Here is a 7,619-nt window from a genome sequence, read left to right as displayed (position 1 = left end):
TATATTATAATGGACATGTGAGTGTGTGACTGTACGTTGCAACACCATGCCACAGCCGCGCCACAGGATGTTTACTTACACGTAGGTGCTAGGTTGTGCTAAGGAGGTGCTCCTTGCCGTGGGAACGGTGCTGAGTTGACAAACCTGGGCACAGGGCCAGGGCTGAAGCCGGCAGAAAACAGTGGGTGGCGGACCGAGCAGATCACTGCTCGGGGTGTGCGTACAACTGCTCACAAAAACTGTAATTATTCTGTAAAACTGTTAACATAGTTAAAACGCTAAAAGTGTTTGATATACCAGAGAAAGAGTAAATTAAGTGAACTCAAAGTGAACTTAACGGCTCCGCTCGGCCAAAACATAATCCACTTAACTTAAAGGGCTATTGTATAACCACTTCAATCAACTGGAGAAAGCAGGCAACGGTACACGGACCTGACGAGAGATAGCAGTTCGTGCCCTTACCACAAAACATAACACTTACCCGCAGTTACTATAAAAAAATAATTATACAAGAGAGGTAACAAGCAGCGGGCTTGTGATTGGTTGTTCCTTGCCACCTTCCTTGATGACGTCACGTTTATAGACATTGCATTTCCCTACGCTTATAAACAAAATCTGGACGGGGCAGCTGACGCGCTGTGAAGCCGTTACACTCACAGGAGCCTCACCTGCGCCTTCCTCAGGAAAACGGGACCGGTGAGGCTCCTGTGAAGCCCTCACAGGAGCCTCACCTGCGCCTTCCTTAGGAAAACGGGGCAGGTGAGGCTCCTGTGAAGCCCTCACAGGAGCCTCACCTGCGCCTTCCTTAGGAAAGCGGGGCTGGTGAGGCTCCTGTGAAGCCTTCACAGGTAGTTGGTAGTTGGGGTACTGGAGTTAGTTAGTTGTGTTCTGGAAGCGGAGGTGGCAAGGTGTTGGTCTTTCGTGGGTAGCGGCCATACATAAGTATTGTTCTAGTTTTTATTTTGTAACATAAGCTCACTAGTTGTGTGAGGACGTATTAATTGTTCATTGTGGTGTGAATTTATTTGTGAAGTGAGTTATGGCTCGAAAGCTGGAAATCAGATAGCCGGTGTGTGGTGCTGTACCCATATGTTTCCACTTTTATGTTTTATAGTTTTATTCTGTGTTTTAAGTGCTTGGTCTTAGTAAATGTAAGTGTTTTTAGTGTCGGTTTGTTTCAGTTTGCCTTTAAGGCGTATGGCAATTGGTACACCCCTACGGTTGTATAACTAAAGTAAGTTCTAGCCGGTGGTGTAACATATATTATGGCTTTTGTTATTTGCACCTTCCTTTCTTATGAAGATCTAAAAGTGAATTTTATGATTATTCTTAGTCTTACTCCCAAATAGCTATAAAAGTCAATCAACAATGCTAAAATCTTTATGAAAAAAAAAATGCAAATTGGTCCATGAGTCAAGAGTTTTGACTTCTGGACAAGTACAGCTATAGATATAGGACAGGTACCAAAGCATTTATAATTGTAATGTATCTATTTGCAGCGATCGTGATGACATTTTAGACCTCTTCCTTACCTCAAACCCTTCTGCTTATTCTGTCAAACTGTTCTCTCCGTTGGGCTCCTCCGATCACAATCTTATTTCTGCATCCTGTCCTATCGCTCCTGTACATCCTCTGGACCCACCGAAGAGGCGATGCTTCTGGCATTTTGCTTCAGCTCGGTGGGACGACCTGAGGATGTACTTTTCCGATTTCCCGTGGAATGATTATTGCTTCCAGGATAGAGACCCCTCTGTGTGTGCTCAGCGCATCACAGAGGTGATTGTCTCTGGAATGGAGGCATACATTCCTCGTTCTTTCTCTACTCCTCACGCTAAAAAGCCTTGGTTTAATCACGCTTGTTCTCGTGCTGTCAATGATAGAGAGGTAGCTCACAAAAGATACCAGAGCCTTCAAACTAATGCTAATTATGAACTTTACATTTCTGCCCGAAATCGTGCCAAATCTATTCTCCGACTAACCAAAAATTCTTTCATTAATAGAAAATGTCAAAACCTTGCTTTCTCTAACTCTTCCCGTGACTTCTGGCATCTAGCCAAAAACATCTCCTCCAACTTCACTTCTTCATCTTTCCTCCACTCCTCAGTCCTGACGGCAACACTGCCGTCTCATCTATCTCTAAGGCTGAACTCTTCTCTCAAACTTTTTCTAAAAACTCCACTCTGGACGATTCTGGGCATATTCCTCCTACTCATCCCCCCTCTGACTCCTTTATGCCTGTTATAAAGATTCTTCAGAATGATGTTTTCTATGCCCTCTCTGGCCTCAATCCTCAGAAGGCTTATGGACCTGATGGAGTGTCTCCTATTGTCCTTAAAAACTGTGCCTCCGTGCTGTCACCCTGCCTGGTCAAACTCTTTCGCCTCTGCCTGTCAACATCTACCTTTCCTTCTTGCTGGAAGTATGCCTTCACACAGCCTGTACCTAAGAAGGGTGACCGCTCCAATCCCTCAAACTACCGTCCTATTGCTTTACTTTCTTGTCTATCTAAAGCTTTTGAATCAATCCTTAACCGTAAGATTCAAAAGCACCTTTCCACTTCTGACCTTCTATCTGATCGCCAGTATGGGTTCCGCAAGGGGCGTTCTACTGGTGATCTCCTAGCCTTCTTAACTGACTCTTGGTCATCCTCTCTTAGCCGTTTCGGTGAAACTTTTGCTATTGCGCTGGACATATCAAAAGCTTTTGATAGGGTCTGGCACAAATCTTTGCTTTCTAAACTACCCTCCTACGGTTTCTATTCTTCTCTCTGTACCTTTATCTCCAGTTTCCTTTCTGACCGTTCTATTTCTGCCCTGGTAGACGGTCACTGTTCTTCCCCTAAATCTATTAACAGTGGTGTCCCACAGGGTTCTGTCCTATCTCCCACTCTTTTTCTGTTGTTCATTGATGATCTTCTTTCCAAAACGAACTGTCCTATCCATTCCTACGCCGATGATTCCACTCTGCATTATTCAACTTCTTTTAATAGAAGACCCACCCTTCAGGAACTTAACGACTCAAGGCTGGAGGCTGCAGAACGCTTAGCCTCAGACCTTACTATTATTTCCGATTGGGGCAAGAAGAACATGGTGTCCTTCAACGCCTCAAAAACACAGTTTCTCCACCTATCCACTCGACACAATCTTCCAAACAACTATCCCCTATTCTTTGACAACACCCAGCTATCACCTTCCTCAACACTAAACATCCTCGGTCTATCCTTAACTCAAAATCTCAACTGGAAACTTCATATCTCATCTCTTACTAAATCAGCTTCCTCGAGGCTGGGCGTTCTGTACCGTCTCCGCCAGTTCTTCTCCCTGCACAGTTGCTGTCCATATACAGGGGCCTTGTCCGCCCTCGTATGGAGTATGCATCTCATGTGTGCACACAGCTCTTCTGGACAGAGTGGAGGCAAAGGCTCTTCGTCTCATCAGCTCTCCTCCTCATACTGATAGTCTTCTACCTCTTAAATTCCGCCGCAATGTTGCCTCTCTTTCTATCTTCTATCGATATTTCCACGCTGACTGCTCTTCTGAACTTGCTAACTGCATGCCTCCCCCCCTCCCGCGGCCCCGCTGCACTCGACTTTCTACTCATGCTCATCCCTATACTGTCCAAACCCCTTATGCAAGAGTTAACCAGCATCTTCACTCTTTCATCCCTCACGCTGGTAAACTCTGGAACAATCTTCCTTCATCTGTATTTCCTCCTGCCTACGACTTGAACTCTTTCAAGAGGAGGGTATCAGGACACCTCTCCTCCCGAAACTGACTTATCTTTCGGCCACCTCTTTGGATTCTTTTTAGGAGCAGCGAGTAGCGGGCTTTTTTTTTATTAATGTTTACTTTTTTGTGCCCTTGAGCTGTCTCCTTTGCTGTAAAAAAAAAAAAAAAAAAAAAAAATTGACAACAATGAACAAGTCCTCCTAGACCTAGAGTGACCTCAAGCTGGTATTCGCCACATAACATTATTGTTTAATCATTTAGTTTTCGTCATCCAGCATCAAGCAATCATTCCCATGCAAGAATATAATGCACAATATAAGAAACTTCAATTGCTAGAAAATAAGACAATGTTGCCAGCCCATATAGTGTGCACTGTGCAGTAACTAACTCATGTAGATAATGCCTGTTATTCTATCACATACTTCTGTCGATGCAATGTCTTTTAGTTCTTGCTTCGGGTATATTAATTATTAATCCATTCTTATTTCCCCGACTACCATTTCCTGTGTCAATACGTCAGTCAGTTCAATACTTTAATTTTCTAAGCTTGTGTTTTGCAATTATTTGCCAATTAAATCACTGGACACATCTTAATAAATAATACAGATTTAATTATCATATATCAGTCCCATAAGTTTATTTCAGATGCTCTTAAAACAACATCTGTTCATTCATAGTCCAGCTTAACCTGGTAGCAGCAACAGGCCAAATTTGTGGCTTTACCGTGTACCAGCGACGGGCCACATTTTTGCCATGATATAAACCCCCCAAAATAGATGCATAAACTGATCACAAATGCGTTGATATATATTATGAAATTGTTTGCGTGAGTGATGATTTTTTCTCATTTTTCTTGCTCAGAGGGGCCTTTAAGAAACATGATCCCTGCAGCTACCAGGTTAACCTCTTTTAGTATAGTGCACTAATCAAGAAAAAAACATCCCGATTAATATATATATATATATATATATATATATATATATATATATATATATATATATATATATATATATATATATATATATATATATATATATATATATATATATATATATATATATATATATATATATATATATATATATATATATATAGTTTATTTGAACTTGTACTCATATTTCAGGGCCAAACATGATGTGGAAGTTGTCTCCATCAGTCGGGTTTGTGCCATGGCAGCTTTATATAGCTGTCCGGCAGAGGTCCAGACCATGCTATGGAGAAATTCAGCCCCCAACAAGGAGATGGCATGCCAGGGATGGATCCGCAGCTTCTCCAATCAATCAATCCTTGCAAAGCCCTTTCTCTTTTTACTCCTTCTGTACCACCATGCTTACATATAACTGATCCAAGGTATTTAAACTCATTAAACTCCTCCATTTCTTCACCATTCAAAATTATTTGGCATTCTTTTTCACGTTCAATGCCCACTCTATATGGGCATACCAAATCTACAACCTTCCTTCTACTCTGCTTACTCACTCTACTCACAAACCATCATTTTACTTTTGTTAACATTTTTCAATTTTCTCCTTTTACATACACTATCAAAAACACTGACCAAATTTTGTAAGTCACTTTAATTTTCTGGAATGAACACAGTGTCATCAGCAAATAAGATTGAATTCATCACCCACTTCCTTCCCTCCCTCAGCATACATTTTTACTTCAATTTCCCCAACTTTGCTCTTCATTTTTCATAACACCATCCATATAAATATTGAACAACCATGGTGACATGACACACCCCTGCCTTAAGCCCACTTTCATCTCAAAATGTTCACTTGTTTCTCCACTAATTTTGACACATGCAGATGCATCCTCATATAAAGACTTTATTGCATTAAGCAGTTTTCCTCCCACACCATATATCTTTAAGATGTCCCATGTACAATGCCAGCCAATCGACTCTGTCAAACTTTCTCTAGAATACCTAGATCCATGAAGGCAGCATAGTATTTTTTCCTTTTGCTAATATTTTTTTCTACTACCATCTTGAACGAAAATATCTGATCCACACATCCCCTTCCCTCCCTGAAGTCTCCTTGTTCTTCACTGATTTTCTCTTCTGTAAGTCTTTGCACAATCTCAATTAGGACTTTTCCATATACCCCCGTGATAAAATGTTGCCTCAACATCAGCGCGTGCGTGATCCCGCCCCTTCTCTCTCTCTCTCTCTCTCTCTCTCTCTCTCTCTCTCTCTCTCTCTCTCTCTCTCTCTCTCTCTCTCTGAGTCCCGCAGCAAAGTGTGCCAGAGGTATGACAGGGGAGATATAAACAGTTGATCACATGACGCTTGAATGTGAGAAGTATGAGCGAGTAGGAATGGATATGATGAGAATAATTATCCAACCTGAAATGGGCTGTGTGAGATGAAATAAGTGGTTGAAAGGACAGGGAGAAAATGGATGTTGCTTCTGCTGGGGCTGTGTGGGGAGACGACTGAGAGGAAGATTATGGCAGTGAAAGAGTTCCTAAAGAGAATGAATATGGTATGTTTGGAGTAGGGAGTAGAAAGTATGATGGGTAGGCTACTGTTTGTTTCTGTGTGCTATTTTTTTATATAGGTGTTCCCGTAACAAAGGCCTGATGTGGAAGAAATCCCAAGTCGCCTGTAAGATCAAGATCAGGCATTGCGTGATGGGAGACGCGAGGCCTCCGTGCTCTGCCGAGTCTGGGAGCAGACAGGCTGAGCCGGGCCACGCATGCGCAGATGGGAGGCAACAGTTTTTTCACGGGCAACTGTTTTTCACGCTACACCGGCGTGGGGGGTGCCACATGGATAGCTATGTGGGGAGATCGAACGGGGCCGGGCGGGCCGGGCTGCATATTTCCTAAGTGTCTTATGGTTCAGCATAAGGAGAAATTAGGACCAATCAGCGCGAGCGGTGAGCACGGATGTGCTGGGGGTGGTCTGGCCAGACCAGATTTGCTGGGTAACTATGTCATTGTGAGCTTGACTTGCAATTTACTATTATCCTTACCATTTTTAATACCATTGTGCGCGTAACTTTTATTTTACTATTATCCTTACTATTTTTAAGATTTAATACTATACTTAGAAATGAAAATGGGGAAAGACTGTGTTTCTTATCCTTTTCCCTTGCTTCTACATATTAGGGATATCTTAACCCGTTGGCTTCGGCTATGGGAAAGCCGATAAGTGACCGAGAAACGGCAAAATTACACTGCATTTTGAGACTAAGAAAATTGTATGGAACGTAACTCAGAGTACTCCTCTCAACCATAAAGCCGTTAAAAAATATTTACTTTTACTCAAATTCCACTATTTTTGGTTGGTGTTTGTTATAAAATAAACAGTCTTGTGACGCGTGGCATCTAGCCGAGACTCGTTTGTTGTCTTCTATAGAGAATTTGACAAGTGATTAATGTGTGGATAGCTAATTCAGTATGCATTGACCTTACAGCACCACCTATGACAAAAAAAAAACACCTCAAGATCACTGATCCACCACAATGACCTAGGGCATTCATGGTGGGTTGCGCTATGCCACCACCGCCTACTATTAGCTCGAATTAGGTGTTTTATGGCGAGCCCTTTTTAGGGTCCACCGTACCACAGCCACGACTCGTGAACGCCCGGAAAAGGTTATGCAGACGTTCTCGGGTTAATAGTAATATATATTATTTCTAATAAAACAATCAATCAATCAAGTTTTCAGCATGTATCTATTATAATAACTTTCCCATATCCCTTCTCATTCATTTTCCCTTCTCTTCTACATATTAGGAACTCCTAATCAAATAATACTTTATTGTTGTTAGAAGTGGAAATGTGGAGAGGAAAGGGAGGCTATAGTGGGAGACGAATGATGATGATGGTGATGGTGCTGATCCACAACAGTTCCTTGACACGGCAGTATTTATGGCTAC

Source organism: Eriocheir sinensis, chromosome 6 (assembly GCF_024679095.1).
Source record: "Eriocheir sinensis breed Jianghai 21 chromosome 6, ASM2467909v1, whole genome shotgun sequence".
Lineage (NCBI taxonomy): Eukaryota > Metazoa > Arthropoda > Malacostraca > Decapoda > Varunidae > Eriocheir > Eriocheir sinensis.
Note: the sequence above shows the minus strand (reverse complement) of the source record.